General features: G+C 39.9%; 1 non-coding gene across 1 annotated transcript; it reads right to left on the minus strand.

Annotated features, from left to right (window-relative positions):
• Positions 1–4876: 4876 nt before the first annotated feature.
• LOC112781406 (small nucleolar RNA R71) lies at positions 4877–4980 on the minus strand. Its single transcript, XR_003192184.1, has one exon. It is a non-coding gene; the product is annotated as a small nucleolar RNA R71 (small nucleolar RNA).
• Positions 4981–18490: the final 13510 nt, after the last annotated feature.

Consider the following 18490-nt stretch of genomic DNA (forward strand, 5'->3'; position numbering starts at 1 on the left):
TCATATAGTTGCATTCATATGTATAGGTTGCATTGCATTGCATGAGTTTTACATGTTCCTACTCGTTTATTTTATCTCCTTCAACTAAGCATGAGGACATGCTAATGTTTAAGTGTGGGAAGGTTGATAAACCATTATTTTATGGTTTATATTGTGTTTAATTGTGTGATTTTATCAAATCTTTACCCACTTATTCATATGATTAGCATGTATTTACAATTCCTTCCCAAGATTACTCCATGGTTGAGAACTTGCTTCCTAGAAAGTTTTAATTATTTATTTTAATTCTCCTTTATTCCATTCGATGCTGTGATCCGTGTGTTAAGTGTTTCAGGCTTTATAGGGCATGAATGACTTGGAGATTGGAGAGGAGGCTTGCAAAAATGGAAGGAACACAAGAAATTAAGAAGATGACCAGCGAGAAGCGATGCGGACGCATGGCTCACGCGACCGCACAAAATGGAGAAATCGGAGTGATGCGCTCGCGTGCCTGACGCGAACGCGTGAATTGGAAGCTGCACGAGTGACGCGAATGCATGGACGACGCGCACGCGTGGCAAGGCAAAACGCTGGATGACGTGAACGCGTGGATGACGCGATCGCGTGACGTGCGCGATCTGTAGAATCTGCAGAATTCGCTGGGACGATTTTGGGCCATGTTTTGACCCAGTTTTCGGCCCAGAAAAGCATATTAGAGCCAGGAAACATGCAGAAACCAAGGAGAGATTCATTCCGCATAATTTTAGTTTTTAGATCTGAATTTACTCCTCCTCTAGGTTTTCTCTCTCTACATTCATAGTTCTTAGGATTTTGTTTTCATTGCTTTTTGGATTGGGATATTGAGAAGAGTTATTACCTCCGCCAAGACTTCATTACTCTAGTTTGTTTTCCTCACTTGTCACTTACTCTTTCATATCCTTAATTTATTCAGAGTTACTATTGGATTATTTTTAGAATTTATTAATACAAGAATTATTTTTATTTTTAATTGATCTTTTTGATTATTATTTATCATGTCTTTCTTTATTTCCCCTTCTTATTTTGTGAAGTTTACATTCATAATGAGCGAGTAGTTCCATAACTTGATTGGGAGTTGATTGAAAGGAGGACCTTGAGTTGGAATGCTCGAGAGTAAAATTGTAATTGGGTTCATTGTTGGATCGCCCTCTAGTCACTGACACTAATCCTTCCCAAGGGAGAGGATTAGAACTTGTGAATAGAAATAGACTTCCAACTTGCTTGACTTTCCTCTACCTGGTAAAGGATAACTAAGCAGAATAACCTTTAATTATCAATTAATCTCGGGAGAACTCCAACAAGGATAGGCTTTCCGACTAATCTACTCCCGGTCAAGATTTTTATTTAAATTACATAAATTCTTTGATTTAACTTCCTGTTATCAAACTCAAAACCATTTTTGAAAACATCTGATTAATAAAATAGCACATCTTTCTGCAACTCGTTGGGAGACGACCTGGGATTCATACTCCTAGTATTTTAATTCTAATTTTGTGACAACCCTTCTAAATTGATAAGCGGATTTTTGTTGGTTAAGAACTGTACTTGCAACGTATCTCTTATAATAATTTCTTAACCCGCCAATTTCTGCCACGTCACTGATGCCAGGGCATTTTGGCCAGTTTCACTGACCTTTTCTTTACTGTTTTTAGGATAGTTTCATGCATTTTCTTAGGAAATAAGCTAGTTTTGGGTAGATATTCACTTACACCTTGATTCAAGCATACATTGTGCATTTTATATGATTTCATGAGAATTTTGCATGAATTTAGTGACAAATTGTATTCTGCATTACCCATGACTTGGACTAGAACTTTGATGCACTCTCTTGCCTGATTTCAGGACCAAAGGAAGCAAGGAATGGGAGGTAACTTGCAAAGTTAATGAGAAAAGTGACTGCCAATGACGCTCTCGAAGCCATCATTACCCACGTCAAGAGTCACGTTAACTAAGTTAACGTGAACTCTAATGTGAAGAAGGGAATTTGAGCCAACGTTAATGACACTTAACATTATCACTAACGTTGGCCAATGCTCACAAGTGGCCACGTTAGAGTCCATGTTAACTTAGTTAACGTGGCCTCTAACGTTAAAAGGGGGAAAGGAAGCAAACGTTAGTGACATTCAACATTGTCACTAACGTTGGCCTAAGTGCACAATGCCACGTTAACTCCCACGTTAACTTGGTTAACGTGGAAGCTAAGGTGAAGAGGCAAGAGTGGTCGACAACGTTAGTGACACCCAACAGTGTCACTAACGTTGGAAGCAACCACACAATCCCAAGGAGCCACGTTAACTTCCACGTTAACTTAGTTAACGTGGAGGCTAACGTGAGAGAAGAAGGTGATGGCTAACGTTAGTGACACTCAACATTGTCACTAACGTTAGAAGGAGCCACACAAGCCACTATTAGCCACGTTAACTCCCACGTTAACTTAGTTAACGTGGTAGCTAACGTGGATGAGGAATGATGAGCCAACGTTAGTGACACTCAACATTGTCACTAACGTTGGGGATGGCTAAGCATGGCCACGTTATAAGCCACGTTAACCTAGTTAACGTGGATTCTAACGTGAGACATAGGGGCACATTGGAACGTTAGTGACAATGTTAAATGTCACTAACATTCTCGAAGGATGGCAAGCCCACGTTAAAGAGCCAGGTTAACTAAGTTAACGTGGGCTCTAACATAGGAGCAATGGGGGCTTTTCAACGTTATTGGGAAAGTTAAGTCCCAATAACGTGTGCGAAGGACCTAGAGGCAACGTTGATGGCAACGCTTGTGCCACTAACGTTGAGGTTAGCGTGGCTTTTACTTAGGAACGTTAGTGAGAAAGTTGATTGTCACTAACGTTCTCGAACTCATATTTTCACTAAACGTTAACAACCCTAACGTCTTGAGCTAAAATCTCTGCCCACTTCACACTTTCTCTCTGCAAGTACAGCCAAGCCCAAATGAAGAAGAAAACTTCTTCAAACTCAAGATCCAAAGGCCCAATACTTGAAGAGCCAACTAGAAGATGAGAAGAGTAGTATATATAGGAGTAGCTTTGAATTATTTTGGGGAGTTGCTGGGAGTTGGAAAATAGCATAGAACTACTTCCTGTATTTTACTTTCTTTGCTCTTCTAGTTTTCATCATGTATTCTCCATCTTTGTTTTCATTTTCCAGAGCTATGAACAACTAAACCCCTTTCATTGGGTTAGGGAGCTCTGTTGTAATTTGATGGATCAATACTAGTTTTCATTATTCTTCTTGTATCTTTTCTCTTGATTTTACTTGAAAGCTTTCGATCTTCATCCAATTGGGTAGTTATCTTGGAAAAGAAACTATTCATACTTGGATCTCTTCTGAACCTTGGAAGAGGAATGAAGAGATCAAGCTAGAAATGCTTTCTCATATTGGACCAAATTGGGTTTGGATGGATATGTGACTATAATCCTCTCAATGCTTGATTTGGAAAATGCATGTGGTATAATCAGTGATCATACTTCATCTCTTCTCATGAGCAATTGACCAAGGAATTGGCTATTGATCAAGATTTGAGAGATTGAATTACAAGAAATTGTAATTCAATCACTTAAGATTGCCAAGGAGATCAATGAGTGCATTGATCGAGGAAGAGATGTAAATGAGATTGATCCGGAGAATGCAACATCTCCTAAGCCCAATGAACTCCCCATTTCTGATCTTACCCATTCTCTTTAATTTCTGTCATTTACATTTATGAGCAATTCCCCCATTCCCATTTAAGATTCTGCAATTTACTTTCTGTCATTTACTTTCCTGCATTTAACTTTCTGTAATTCACAACTCAATTTCTGATTCGCTCAACTAGAACATTCCTCTAATTAAAGTTGCTTGATCAATCAATCCTTGTGGGATTCGACCTCACTCTATTGTGAGTTTTTACTTGACGACAAATTCGGTACACTTGCCGAAGGAAATTTGTTATGAGACAAGTTTTCCGTGCATCAAGTTTATGGTGCCGTTGCCGGGGATTGATTGTGCATCAACAATGATTAGATTGGAGGATAACTAGATTGAGCATTTCATTTTTGTTTGATTTAAATTTCTGTTTGAGTTATTTACTTCCTGTTTTAGTTAATTTCTTCCTTTCCCCCTATTTTTTTTTCTGTTATTTACATTTCATCTCACTAATCCACTAACTGTTTGATATATTGCATCATTCACACTAACAGTAATTCTGACAGATATACTTTCTGCACCTATTCTCTTTGCTTGTACTTGTTGGTTGTATGACAGGGAGAAGAAGCGGGGCTTCAACTTCCTTTGATTTTGAACCTGAGAGAACCTTCCTTAGACTAAGGAGGGAGGCAAGAGACAAACGTGTAGTTGGTGCTGAAGAAGAGGAGGAACACTTTGAGGAATATTTTGAACCAAACATGGAAGAAAACATGGAAAACCATCATGAAGAAGAGGCTCACAACCATGGCGGAAGAGGTCAAGCAAATCATACTGGGGAGGATAGAAGAGTTTTAGGCTCTTATATCAATCCAAACCCAAGAAACTGTGGAAGTAGCATTCAAAAGCCAACCATCCATGCTAACAATTTTGAACTGAAGCCACAGCTCATCACCCTTGTGCAGAACAACTGTTCGTTCGGAGGAAGTGTCCAAGAGGACCCAAATCAATATTTAACCACCTTCCTGAGAATATGTGACACAGTGAAGTCTAATGGCGTTCATCCTGACACCTATAGACTGTTTTTATTTCCATTCTCACTCAGGGATAAGGCAGCCAAGTGGTTGGAATCTTTCCCAAGGGAAAGCTTGACAACTTGGGAAGACATGGTGAACAAATTCTTAGCAAGATTTTACCCTCCTCAAAGAATCAATAGGCTGAGAGCTGAGGTCCAAACCTTCAGGCAACAAGATGGTGAGACTCTATATGAAGCATGGGAGAGGTTTAAAGACCTAACAAGGAGGTGTCCACCTGACATGTTTAACGAATGGGTGCAGCTGCACATTTTCTATGAAGGGCTCTCTTATGAGTCAAAGAAGGCCGTAGACCATTCATCCGGAGGATCTTTGAACAAGAAGAAAACCATTGAGGAGGCTATAGATGTCATTGAAATAGTAGCAGAGAACGACTAATTCTATGCTTCCGAAAGAGGGAACACAAGAGGAGTAATGGAGCTAAACAATGTAGATGCTCTGTTGGCCTAAAACAAGCTCATTACCCAACAGCTGACTGACCTCACCAAGAAGATGGAGAGGAACCAAGTGGCAGCAATCTCCACTTCATCAACAACCCAAGAAGGAGTGAATGAAGAAGCAGAGGGTAGTCAGGAGCAAGCCAACTACATTGGGAATTCACCTAGGCAGAACCATGATCCTTATTCCAAGAATTACAACTCTGGATGGAAGAATCACCCAAACTTTGGGTGGGGAAATCAACAAGACCAAAGCCTGGATCAAAGACGCCCAAATCCAAACAATTTCACATCTAGACCATATCAACATCCCAATAACAACACCTCTCCACATTCATATCAAGGCCAGAACAACCCTCCTCAGCCTGACTTATCATCACTTGATGAAAGAATCTCAAGGATTGAAAATCTACTTGAAGGCATATGCAAGGATATCCAAGACAACAAGGTGTTCAAGGAGGAAGTGCGAGCCAGTTTCAAGAACCAGGGAGACACAATCAAGAGGTTAGAATCTCAAGTAGGATATCTCTCTGAGCAAATTCCCAAACCCACAGATGGATTCCCAAGTGACACAGAGAAGAATCCGAGAGGTGAAACAAAGAAAGTAAGATGGGAAGATTGCAAGATGGTCACTATAAGTGATAAGGAGATTGAGGACAAGCCAAGTAAGCTGTCAGAACAACCTGAAGATACCTTAGTAGAGGAGGAGGAAAAAGATTACCAAGAACCAGAAATTTCAAAACAGGAGCTGTTGAGACTCTATGCACCTTTTCTCCAACTGCTCAATGGTGCTGTGGAGAAGAGAATATACTCAAGATTTCTTGACTTGTTTGCATCTTTGCATGTGAACATACCATTCATCAAGACTATCCAACAAATGCCTGCATATATCAAGTATATGAAGGAGCTGCTTCCTAGGAAAAGCTCACTCAAGGGTGGCCAGACTATAGTGATGAACAAGGGGTGCAGTGCCCTCATTCAGCCACAGTTGCCTACGAAAAGAAAAGATCCAGGGAGTTTTCATGTCCCCTGTGCCATAGGAGAAACAATGTTTGATAGAGCACTCTGCGATTTGGGAGCAAGCATCAACTTAATGCCCTTAGCCCTGGTGAAGAGACTACAGATCAATGAGATATTGCCCACAGATGTGGTCATCAGGCTGGCTGACAAAACTCAAAAACAAGCAATAGGGGTGGTGGAAAATGTGTTGTTAAAGGTTGGGAAATACTACCTCCCAACAGACTTTGTCATCTTGGACATGGAAGAGAGTCACACTCACCCAATCATATTGGGAAGACCATTCCTAGCTACAGCCAGAGCACTCATAGATATGGAGCGAGGGGAGCTAATATTGAGGATCCATGATGAACAACTCAGCTTCAATGTCTTCAAACTCTCCCAAGAAGCTGACCAAGAAAATAAAGAACCAAGCAATGATCATAATGAGATGCTGGCAGAGGAAACAAGCACTGAGGCACCACCAACGCATCCGAAAACCCCACTGAATGATGAACAAGGCAAACAGCAATCGTCACAGCTCAAGGAGAAGCTGGAGGAACCTAAACCACCAGAGGCATGTGAAGACAACAACAAAATTCACTTAGAAGAAAAAGTCGCCAAGAGTAGGGAAGCATCAAAAGAGACAAAGAAGAAGGTACCAAGGGGGTGGAGGAACAAGAAGATCCCTACGGAAGATTTCTCTCCAGGAGATAAAGTGATCTCAGCTTACTTCCCAGATATCCCACCTGATCTCCCCACTGTACCATCTCAGTTACCTAAGGTCTTCACTATTAACAGAGTTCTCTCCTTGGAACATGTAGAGATCATTGATACAACCAATGGATATAAGTCCAAGGCAAGAGGGGAGGACTTGAAGCATTATCAACCTCCCTGATGAAGGAGAAACCTCAAGCTAGTGACGCTAAAGAAGCGCTTCATGGGAGGCAACCCATGTTTTATTAGCTTTTACTATTGAATAAGTCAATATTCATGAATTCTAACCCAAACTTGGTGAAGTCCTTATATTGCAGTATATAGTGAAGAACAAGTTTGGTGTTCAAAGCATACCAAGAAAGCATGAATGCAACAGAGAGCATGCTAGTCTTGGAGCTTTGAACAAGACTTTGATCACAGTGCTCCAAACTAAGTTTGGTGTCACCACATGGTGCCACCAAAATGCATATAAGGATACACAGTTAGTTAGTTAGTTGGAGTTCATGAATAAACAATCTCATCTTTTCATCTCTTTATTATTTTAGCCGTAAAAATTTAAAGTGATTTCTTTTTGTGATAATTCTTACTTTTCTTATTTTATCTTTATAGGGAAAGGAAAGGAGCATTGAAAGAGATTGATTGGATAATTTAATGGGAAAGGTTTGGCCACTTCATGAAGAGGGTACTACACACGTGCCTCAAGGGGAATGCATTGGGAATGGTTGCCATGCAACATTGGAGGAAGAACAAACTTGGAAAGCGAACCAACTCCATCATAAAGTTGAGAATCCTCGTGCTTACTCCATATAAAACCCCATCCGTTCATTATACACTAATCCCATCAATCCACACCTTTCATCTCTTCATCACTTCCCTATATAAGTGAATCAAATCCACACCATCTCCACATTCGAAATTCATACCCCTTGCACTTCACTTTCCAGCAACCAATTCTTCAACTTCTCACTCTCTAAATCCCACACATCTTCCCTTCACTACACCTTTTTTGCTTTAACTTCATTCATGGCATCATCAAGCTCCAAGAGGCAGAAGAGGAAGGAACCAACAGAGAACATTCCCTTCGACGAGAAGAGATTCAAGACTGCCTTTCATGAACGAGAATTTGAGCGGATAAAGCTCAAAAAGATATTGCCTGAGTTAACCTTCCAAATCAATGAAGACGAATGCCCACAGATTCGGGAGAAGATTGAAGAAAGAGGGTGGAAATTGCTCACCAATCCAGAGGGGAAGATCAATGCAAACCTCATCAAAGAGTTCTACGCAAATGTGGTCAGAGAAGACAAAACCAGAGCCCCAACCTTCAAAAGCTATGTAAGGGGAAAGGAGGTAGACTTCAGTCTAAATGCTATAATAAGAACTCTTCACCTGAAATCACCACACTTTGATGAGCCTAGCTATCATACAAGGATAAGTAAAAGCCAAGAAAATGATGAGCTCACTGAGATAGTGACTGACATCTGTGTTATAGCAGCTAACTGGGAGAGGTATGGAGATGGGAGACCCCGTTTCATCAAGAGGGGAGACCTTAGCCCAGAAGCCAAGGGGTGGTTTGAACTCGTGAGGAGGTCTATTCTCCCAGTTGCAAATAATTCAGAGGTAAATATTAATCGAGCAACTATGGTACATTGCCTAGCACAAGGTGGAGAAATCAACGTGCATGAACTTATAGCTGAGGGAATTCAAGATTCAGCTGAGAAGCTTGAATCAGGTGCCAGGCTTTGGTACCCCAGCACCATTCTCCGATTGTGCACAAAGGCCAAGGTAGTCTTTGAGGATAGTAATCCAGACTGGGTTAACCCAGAGAGGCTAATGACAACCTAGCGTATGGCCTATACTACACCTGCTCAGCAACAAAGAAGGCCACAAATAGGGAAACTAAAAGCAAGGGAAGGAACTCACCAAGAGGAGTCTCATCAGAAAGAATATCAACAGGGAGAGCACCCTTACCCAGCCGATCTGAATATAAATCATCTTCTAAGAGCTATTGAAGATTTGGGGATGAGACATATGGAAGGACAAGAGCAAATATTGAACTGGATGAGCCAACAAGAAGAGTGGAAGAAACAACAAATGGAGCAGCAACAGGAACAATACTCCCAGCTCACTCAAACCATCCACCAAGTTACCGAGAGGCAAGAACGTTAAGATAAGCATTTGCAGGAACTCAATCAGCGACAACTAGCCCAGATGAAAGCATTCAATGAGTTCACTGTACTTAATGAAGGACGACAACTACATCGGGAGGAGTTCAACGTCAACACTCAAGCCAAGTTGAACTACATGTCCAGTAATATGCATCAGCTACACTATGCCATCCCTACATATGATGAGGTCCAAAAAGATTTTGTAGAACAAGAAGAGAGGAAAGTGAAACAGCAAAAGGAGACACTCAAGAAGAAGATGGAAGATGGTAGTTTCTGGAAGAAGCTGCTTGGAAAAGGCAAGGGAAGTGGGAGCACAAGCAATCAAGAAGGAGAGCATGGACATCCACAAGAGTAAAAGGTGGTGGAGTTCCTTCTTTGGTCCATCTTTCTCTATGCTTTAAATAAGGAAGATCTTGTATGAAATAGAACTTGCTTCCATTTCAGTTTAAACATTTTTAAATTCCTTCTTTTAAGTTCTTGTTGAAGAGGTTTATGATATCTAGTCCTTATGTCACTGCATCTTTATCGTGCTTACTTGTATGTTTGTCCCTTTAAATCAGATGAAAAAGAGAATGAGTGTGTTTTTAAAAAGACTAGAGTGGAGTTCATAATATGGAAGTGCATTCATGAGTTTTTGGTGTGATCATAAGTTAGCTAAGTTGGTTCAACCATAAGGTGGGAAGACAACTATCTGTCATGAATACTATACTTGAGACACACCCCATGAGACTAGATAAATAAGAAGATCCTAATAAGAAAAAGGGAAAGAACAATCAAAGTTGAGGAATAAAAGAAAAAGACTAAGCAATAAGGCTAGGCACCAATGGTTTTAAATCTTGAGGCATGTGTCTGTGGTGTTCCTGTGTGAGGGATCTACTTGGATGAATAAGCTCTTAGGGGTGCCTTATCACTTGGTAACTTGGGTTAACTAACTCGGGATTATCAGCTGAAAGTCCACTATCAAGAGTAACCCTCACTACAGAACATTTAGTAACCCAAAGAGGTGCTGGACACCAAGGCCTCAAGAAAAGAAAATGAATAAACTATATGCCTGTGGTGTGTATGTATGGGGGAGAGACTTGAGGGAGTAAGTCCTTAGGGGTGTCTCAACACCTAGCACCTTGAACTAACTGGTTCGGGAGTGTTGGCTGAAAGCTTATCTTAAAGAGTTGCCCCCTTACAGACCACTTAGCCTAAGAATACAAATAAGCCCTGAAATAACAACAAAAGGATCAATAAATAAAATTTTCATGGGATGCAATCATAGTGAGTATTCTAGGATATGATAAAGGTCTGAAAGCCAGGAATGAACCTAAGTTGCTATGCATGAAACCACCATAAAACTAGGGACATGACTTCCACAAGAATGACTCATTTCTCTGGGTATCCCATTCATCATTCTCTTGTTCCAGTACTTGCTTAGGGACAAGCAAGCTTTAAGTTTGGCATTGTGATGCCAGGACATTTTGGCCAGTTTCACTGACCTTTTCTTTACTGTTTTTAGGATAGTTTCATGCATTTTCTTAGGAAATAAGCTAGTTTTGGGTAGATATTCACTTACACCTTGATTCAAGCATAGATTGTGCATTTTACATGATTTCATGAGGATTTTGCATGAGTTTAGTGACAAATTGTATTCTGCATTACCCATGACTTGGACTAGAACTTTGATGCACTCTATTGCCTGATTTCAGGACCAAAGGAAGCAAGGAATGGGAGGTAACTTGCAAAGTTAATGAGAAAAGTGACTGCCAATGACGCTCTCGAAGACATCATTACCCACGTTAAGAGTCACGTTAACTAAGTTAACGTGAACTCTAATGTGAAGAAGGGAATTTGAGCCAACGTTGGTGACACTTAACATTATCACTAACGTTGGCCAATGCTCACAAGTGGCCACGTTAGAGTCCATGTTAACTTAGTTAACGTGGCCTCTAACGTTAAAAGGGAGAAAGGAAGCAAACGTTAGTGACATTCAACATTGTCACTAACGTTGGCCTAAGTGCACAATGCCACGTTAACTCCCACGTTAACTTGGTTAACGTGGAAGCTAACGTGAAGAGGCAAGAGTGGTCGACAACGTTAGTGACACCCAACATTGTCACTAACGTTGGAAGCAACCACACAAACCCAAGGAGCCACGTTAACTTCCACGTTAACTTAGTTAACGTGGAGGCTAACGTGAGAGAAGAAGGTGATGGCCAACGTTAGTGACACTCAACATTGTCACTAACGTTGGAAGGAGCAACACAAGCCACTGAGTCACGTTAACTCCCACGTTAACTTAGTTAACGTGGAAGCTAACGTGGATGAGGAATGATGAGCCAACGTTAGTGACACTCAACATTGTCACTAACGTTGGGGATGGCTAAGCATGGCCACGTTATAAGCCACGTTAACCTAGTTAACGTGGATTCTAACGTGAGACATAGGGGCACATTGGAACGTTAGTGACAATGTTAAATGTCACTAACGTTCTCGAAGGATGGCAAGCCCACGTTAAAGAGCCACGTTAACTAAGTTAACGTGGGCTCTAACGTAGGAGCAATGGGGGCTTTTCAATGTTATTGGGAAAGTTAAGTCCCAATAACGTGTGCGAAGGACCTAGAGGCAACGTTGATGGCAACGCTTGTGCCACTAACGTTGAGGTTAATGTGGCTTTTACTTAGGAACGTTAGTGAGAAAGTTGATTGTCACTAACGTTCTCGAACTCATATTTTCACTAAACGTTAACAACCCTAACGTCCTGAGCTAAAATCTCTGCCCACTTCACACTTTATCTCTGCAAGTACAGCCAAGCCCAAATGAAGAAGAGAACTGCTTCAAACTCAAGATCCAAAGGCCCAAGACTTGAAGAGCCAACTAGAAGATGTGAAGAGTAGTATATATAGGAGTAGCTTTGAATTATTTTGGGGAGTTGCTGGGAGTTGGAAAATAGCATAGAACTACTTCCTGTATTTTACTTTCTTTGCTCTTCTAGTTTTCAACATGTATTCTCCATCTTTGTTTCATTTTCTAGAGCTATGAACAACTAAACCTCTTTCATTGGGTTAGGGAGCTCTGTTGTAATTTGATGGATCAATACTAGTTTTCATTATTCTTCTTCTATCTTTTCTCTTGATTTTACTTGAAAGATTTCGATCTTCATCCAATTGGGTAGTTATCTTGGAAAAGAAACTATTCATACTTGGATCTCTTCTGAACCTTGGAAGAGGAATGAAGAGATCAAGCTAGAAATGCTTTCTCATGCTGGACCAAATTGGGTTTGGATGGATATGTGACTATAATCCTCTCAATGCTTGATTTGGGAAATGCATGTGGTATAATCAGTGATCGTACTTCATCTCTTCTCATGAGAAATTGACCAAGGAATTGGCTATTGATCAAGATTTGAGAGATTGAATTACAAGAAATTAAAATTCAATCACTTAAGATTGCCAAGGAGATCAATGAGTGCATTGATTGAGGAAGAGATGTAAATGAGATTGATCCGGAGAATGCAACATCTCCTAAGCCCAATGAACTCCCCATTTCTGATCTTACCCATTCTCTTTAATTTCTGTCATTTACATTTATGAGCAATTCCCCCATTCCCATTTAAGATTCTGCAATTTACTTTCTGTCATTTACTTTCCCGCATTTAACTTTCTGCAATTCACAACTCAATTTCTGATTCGCTCAACTAGAACATTCCTCTAATTAAAGTTGCTTGATCAATCAATCCTTGTGGGATTCGACCTCACTCTATTGTGAGTTTTTACTTGACGATAAAGTCAGTACACTTGCCGAAGGAAATTTGTTACGAGACAAGTTTTCCGTGCATCAGTCACCCCGCACCTTAATCTATGAGGTGTAGAAACTCCATCGTAGAAAATACATAAGAGAAAAAAGTCTAGGCATGGCCAAATGGCCAGCCTCCAAAACGTAACAAAAGATGATAATAGTTTCCAAGCTCTAAAATTCTAAGGACTAAACGTCTAGAGATATGAATACAATAGTAAAAAGTGCTATTTATACTAAACTAGTTACTAGGGATTACAGAAAATAAGTAACTAAGTGCAGAAATCCACTTCTGGGGCCCACTTGGTGTGTGCTTGGGCTGAGCATTGAGCTTTACACGTGCATAGGCCTTCTCTTGAGTTAAATGCCAGCTTGGATGCCAGTTTGGGTGTTTAACTCCAGTTTTGGTGCCAGTTCTGGCATTTTACACCAGAAAAGGGTCTCTGGTCGGCGTTTAGACGCCAGTTTGGGCCATCAAATCTCGGGAAAAGTATAGACTATTATACATTGCTAGAAAGACCAAGATGTCTAATTTCCAACGCAATTTAGAGCGCGCCAATTGGGCTTTTGTAGCTCCATAAAATCCACTTCGAGTGAAGGAGGGTCAGAATCCAACAGCATCTGTAGTCCTTTCTCAGCCTCTGAATCAGATTTTTGCCCAGGTCCCTCAATTTCTACCAGAAAATACCTGAAATTAAAAAAAAACACGGAAACTCATAGTAAAGTCCAGAAATATAAATTTTGTATAAAAACTAATAAAAATATAATAAAAAGTGACTAAAACATACTAAAAACTATGTAAAAATAATGCCAAAAAGGGTATAAATTATCCGCTCATCACAACACCAAACTTAAATTGTTGCTTGTCCCTAAGCAACTAAAAATAAAATAGGATAAAAAGAAGAGAATATACAATAAATTCCAAAATTATCAATGAAGATTAGTTTTAATTAGATGAGCGGGGCTAGTAGCTTTTTTGCCTCTGAACAGTTTTGGCATCTCACTTTATCCTTTGAAGTTCAGAATGATTGGCATCCATAGAAACTCAGAATTCAGATAGTGTTATTGATTCTCTTAGTTCAGTATGTTGATTCTTGAACACAACTACTTTATGAGTCTTGGCCGTGACCCTAAGCATTTTGTTTTTCCGTATTACCACCGGATACATAAATGCCACAGACACATAACTGGGTGAACCTTTTCAAATTGTGACTCAGCTTTGCTAGAGTCCCCAGTTAGAGGTGCCCAAAGCTCTTAAGCACACTCTTTTTGCTTTTGACCACGACTTTAACCGCTCATTCTCAAGCTTTTCACTTGACACCTCCACGCCATAAGCACATGGTTAGGGACAGCTTGATTTAGCCGCTTAGGCCAGGATTTTATTCCTTTGGGCCCTCCTATCCATTAATTCTCAAAGCCTTGGATCCTCTTTACCCTTGCCTTTTGGTTTAAAGGGTTATTGGCTTTTTCTGCTTGCTTTTTCTTTTTCTCTCTTTCTTTTTTTTCTTTATTTTTTGCTTTTTTTCGCAAGCTTTTACTTTTCACTTCTTTTTCTTGCTTCAATAATCAATTTTATGATTTTTCAGATTATCAATAACATTTCTCTTTTTTCATTATTCTTTCAAGAGCCAACAATTTTAACATTCATAAACTTCACTATAAAAAATATGCATTGTTCAAGCATTCATTCAGAAAACAGAAAGTATTGCCACCACATCAAAATAATTAAACTATTTTTAGGATATAATTCAAAATTCATGTACTTCTTTTTCTTTTTCAGAAAACATTTTTCTTTTAAGAAAGGTGAAGGATTTATGGGACATTCATAGCTTTAAGACATAGACATTAAACACTAATGATCATGTAATAAAAGACAAAAACATAACCAAAACATAAAGCATAAAAACCGAAAATAGAAAAATAAGAACAAGAAAATTAAAGAACGGGTCCACCTTAGTGACGGTCGCTTCTTCTTCCTCTTGAAGAACCAATGGAGTTCTTGAGCTCCTCTATATCTCTTCCTTGCTTTCGTTCTTCCATGTTGGAACTCAATTCTCCTAAAGAGGTGTTGAGTTGCTCACAATAGTTGTGTGGAGGGAAATACATCCCTTGAGGCATCTCAGGGATTTCTTGATGAGGGACTTCCTCATGCTCTTGTTGAGGTCCATGAGTGGGCTCTCTTGTTTGCTCCATCCTCTTTCTTGTGATGGGCTTTTAAGATGAATCTCTTCATCTCCCATGACTCAGAGGTGGAAGCAATTGCCTTCCCTTTCCTCTTTCTAGAGGTTTCTCTGACCTTAGGTGCCATTAATGGTTATGGAAAACAAAAAAGCAGAGCTTTTTCCCACACCAAAATTAAAAGGTTTGTTCATCCTCGAGCAAAAGAAGAAAGAAAGGAGTAGAAGAAGAAGAAATAGAGGAGATAGAGGGGTGTTTGGGTTTCGGTCAAGGGGGGTTTAAGTGTTTATAATGTGTGAAATTGAAGGTGGTAAGGAGGGATATTTATAGGGTAGAGAGAGAGAGTGAATTCGTGTAAAAGGGGGTTGGGTTTGGGAGGGAAATGTGTTGAATTTAAATGGTGTGGTATGTGGGGTTTTATGATGGATTTTTGGGGAATAGTGGATGGATGTGAGTGGTGAAGAGATTATGGGGAAGATGGTAAGACTTGATAGGTGAATGGTATTTGGGGAAGAGTGTTATGGAAAGGTGTGAAGAGGAGAGAAAGAGAGTTGGGGTAGGTGGGGATCCTATAGGGTCCACAGATCCTAAGGTGTTAAGGAATTATAGTATCAGCACCATTCTGGCGTTTAAACACCCTCGGTGTGCCATTTCTGGCGTTTAACGCCATCTCTGCTACCTTTTCTGGCATTAAACTCCAGACTGATGCCCCTTTTTGGCGTTTAACGCCAGCCAGACACCAGACACCCTTTTTTGGCATTAAACGCCAGTCTGTCTGCCGATTCTGGTGTTTAACACCCAGAATGCTGCAAGACTTGGCGTTAAACGCCCATTCTGCTATCCTTACTGGCGTGTAAACACCAGTAAGCCTATCCTCTAGGGTGTGCTGTTTTTGATGTTGTTTTTTATTCCGCTTTAATTTTGCAACTGTTTCTATGACTCCACATGATCATATACCTAAAGAAAACATAAAATAACAATGGAAAACAAATTTCTATAATAAATATAATTAAATAACATTGGGTTGCCTCCCAATAAGCGCTTTTTTAATGTCAATAGCTTGACAGTGAGCTCTTAGAGAGCTTCACAGAGACTCAGAGCTTAATGGTGGCCTTCTAACACTAAACTTAGAAGTTGAGTGTGGGGGCTCTGTTTGACTCTGTACTGAGAGAAGCTTTTCATGCTTTCTCTCCATGGTTACAGAAGAAGATCCTTGAGCCTTAAACACAAGGTAGTCCTCATTCAATTGAAGGACTAACTCTCCTCTGTCCACATCAATCACAGCTCTTGCTGTGGCTAGGAAGGGTCTTTCAAGGATAATGGATTCATCTTCATCCTTCCCAGTGTCTAGGATTATGAAATCAGCAGGGATGTACAGGCTTTCAACCTTCACTAAGACATCCTCTACAAGTCCATAAGCCTATTTCATTGATTTGTCTGTCATCTCTAATGAGATTTTTGCAGCTTGTACCTCAAAGATCCCTAGTTTCTCCATTACAGAGAGTGGCATGAGGTTTATTCCTGACCCCAGGTCACACAGAGCCTTCTCAAAGGTCATGGTGCCTATGGTACAAGGTATTAAGAACTTTCCGGGATCCGGTTTCTTCTGAGATAATTTCAGTTGAACCAAGGCATTCAGTTCATTGATGATCAATAGAGGTTCATCCTCCCAAGTCTCATTACCGAATAACTTGGTGTTTAGCTTCATGATTGCTCCTAGGTACTGAGCAACTTGCTCTTTTACGTGGCAAAAATTGGTGAGTTAAGAAATCATTGTAAGAGATGCGTTGCAAGTATAGTTCTTAACCAACTAAAAATCCACTTATCAATTTAGAAGGGGTTGTCACAAAATTAGAATTAAAATACTGGGAGTATGAATCCCAGGTCGTCTCCCAACGAGTTGCAGAAAGATGTGCTATTTTATTAATCAGATATTTTCCAAAAGGGGTTGAGTTTGATAGACAGAAAATTAAATCAGAGAATTTGTGTAATTTAAATAAAAACCTTGACCGGGAGTAGATTAGTCGGAAGTCCTATCCTTGTTGGAGTTTTCCCAAGATCAAAGTGATAATTGAAGGTTGCCTGCTCAGTTATCCTTTACCGGATAAAGGAAAGTTAAGCAAGTTGGAAGTCAGTTTCTATTCACAAGTTCTAATCCTCTCCCTTGGGAAGGACTAGTGTCAGTGATTAGAGGGAGACCCAACGCTAAACCCAACTATAATTTTACTCTTGAGCATTCCAACTCAAGGTCCTCCTTTCAACCAACTCCCAATCAAGTTATGGAACAACTCGCTCATTATGATCGTAAAATTCGCGAAATAAGAAAGGGAAATAAAGAAAGACATGATAAATAATAATCAAAAGGATCAATTAAAAATAAAAATAGTTCTTGTATTAATAAATTCTAAAAATAATCCAGTAGTAACTCTGAATAAATTAAGGATATAAAAGAGTAAGTGACAAGTAAGGAAACAAACTAGAATGACGAAGCCTTGACGGAGGTAATAACTCTTCTCAATATCCCAATCCAAAAAGCAATAAAATTAAAATCCTAAGAACTATGAATGTGTAGAGAGAAAACCTAGAGGAGGAGTAAATTCAGATCTAAAACTAAAATTATGCCGAATGATGTTGTCTTTGGTCTCTGCATGTTCCCTGGCTCTAATATGCTTTTCTGGGTCAAAAACTGGGTCAAAACAGGGCCCAAAATTGTCCCCATCAAATTCTGCAGATTCTGCAGATCGCGCACGTCACGCGATCGCGTCATCCACGCGTTCGCTTCATCCAGTGTTTTGCCTTGCCACGCGTGCGCGTCGTCCACGTATTCGCATCACTTGCGCAGTTTCCAATCCTGCGTTCGCGTCAGGCACGCGAGCGCGTCACTACAATTTCCTCTAATTCGCGCGGTTGCATGAGCCATGTGTCAGCGTCCCTTCTCGCTGGTCATCTCCTCAATTTCTTGTGTTTCTTCCATTTTTGCAAGCCTCCTTTCCAATCTCCAAGTCTTTCATGCCCTATAAAGCCTGAAACACTTAACACACAGATCACGGCATCAAATGGAATAAAGGAGAATTAAAATACATAATTAAAAGTCTCTAGGAAGCAAGTTTTCAACCATAGAGTAATTTTGGGAAGGAATTGTAAATACATGTTAATTTAATGAATAAGTGGGTAAAGATTTGATAAAACCACACAATTAAACACAATATAAACCGTAAAATAATGGTTTATCAACCTCCCCACACTTAGATATTAGCATGTCCTCATGCTTAGTTGAAGGAGATAAAATAAATGAGTAGGAACATATAAAACTCATGCAATGCAATGCAACCAATACATATGAATGCAACTATATGATTCTTGTCCACTTGGTTAAAAGTAAATAAGCTCTTCAAGACAACCACAAATCAAATTCCACTAATTCAATTATTATATAGTAACAATAGATAAAAATGCAAGAA

The sequence above is a fragment of the Arachis hypogaea genome, chromosome 19 (genome assembly GCF_003086295.3).
Source record: "Arachis hypogaea cultivar Tifrunner chromosome 19, arahy.Tifrunner.gnm2.J5K5, whole genome shotgun sequence".
Taxonomy (NCBI): Eukaryota; Viridiplantae; Streptophyta; class Magnoliopsida; order Fabales; family Fabaceae; genus Arachis; species Arachis hypogaea.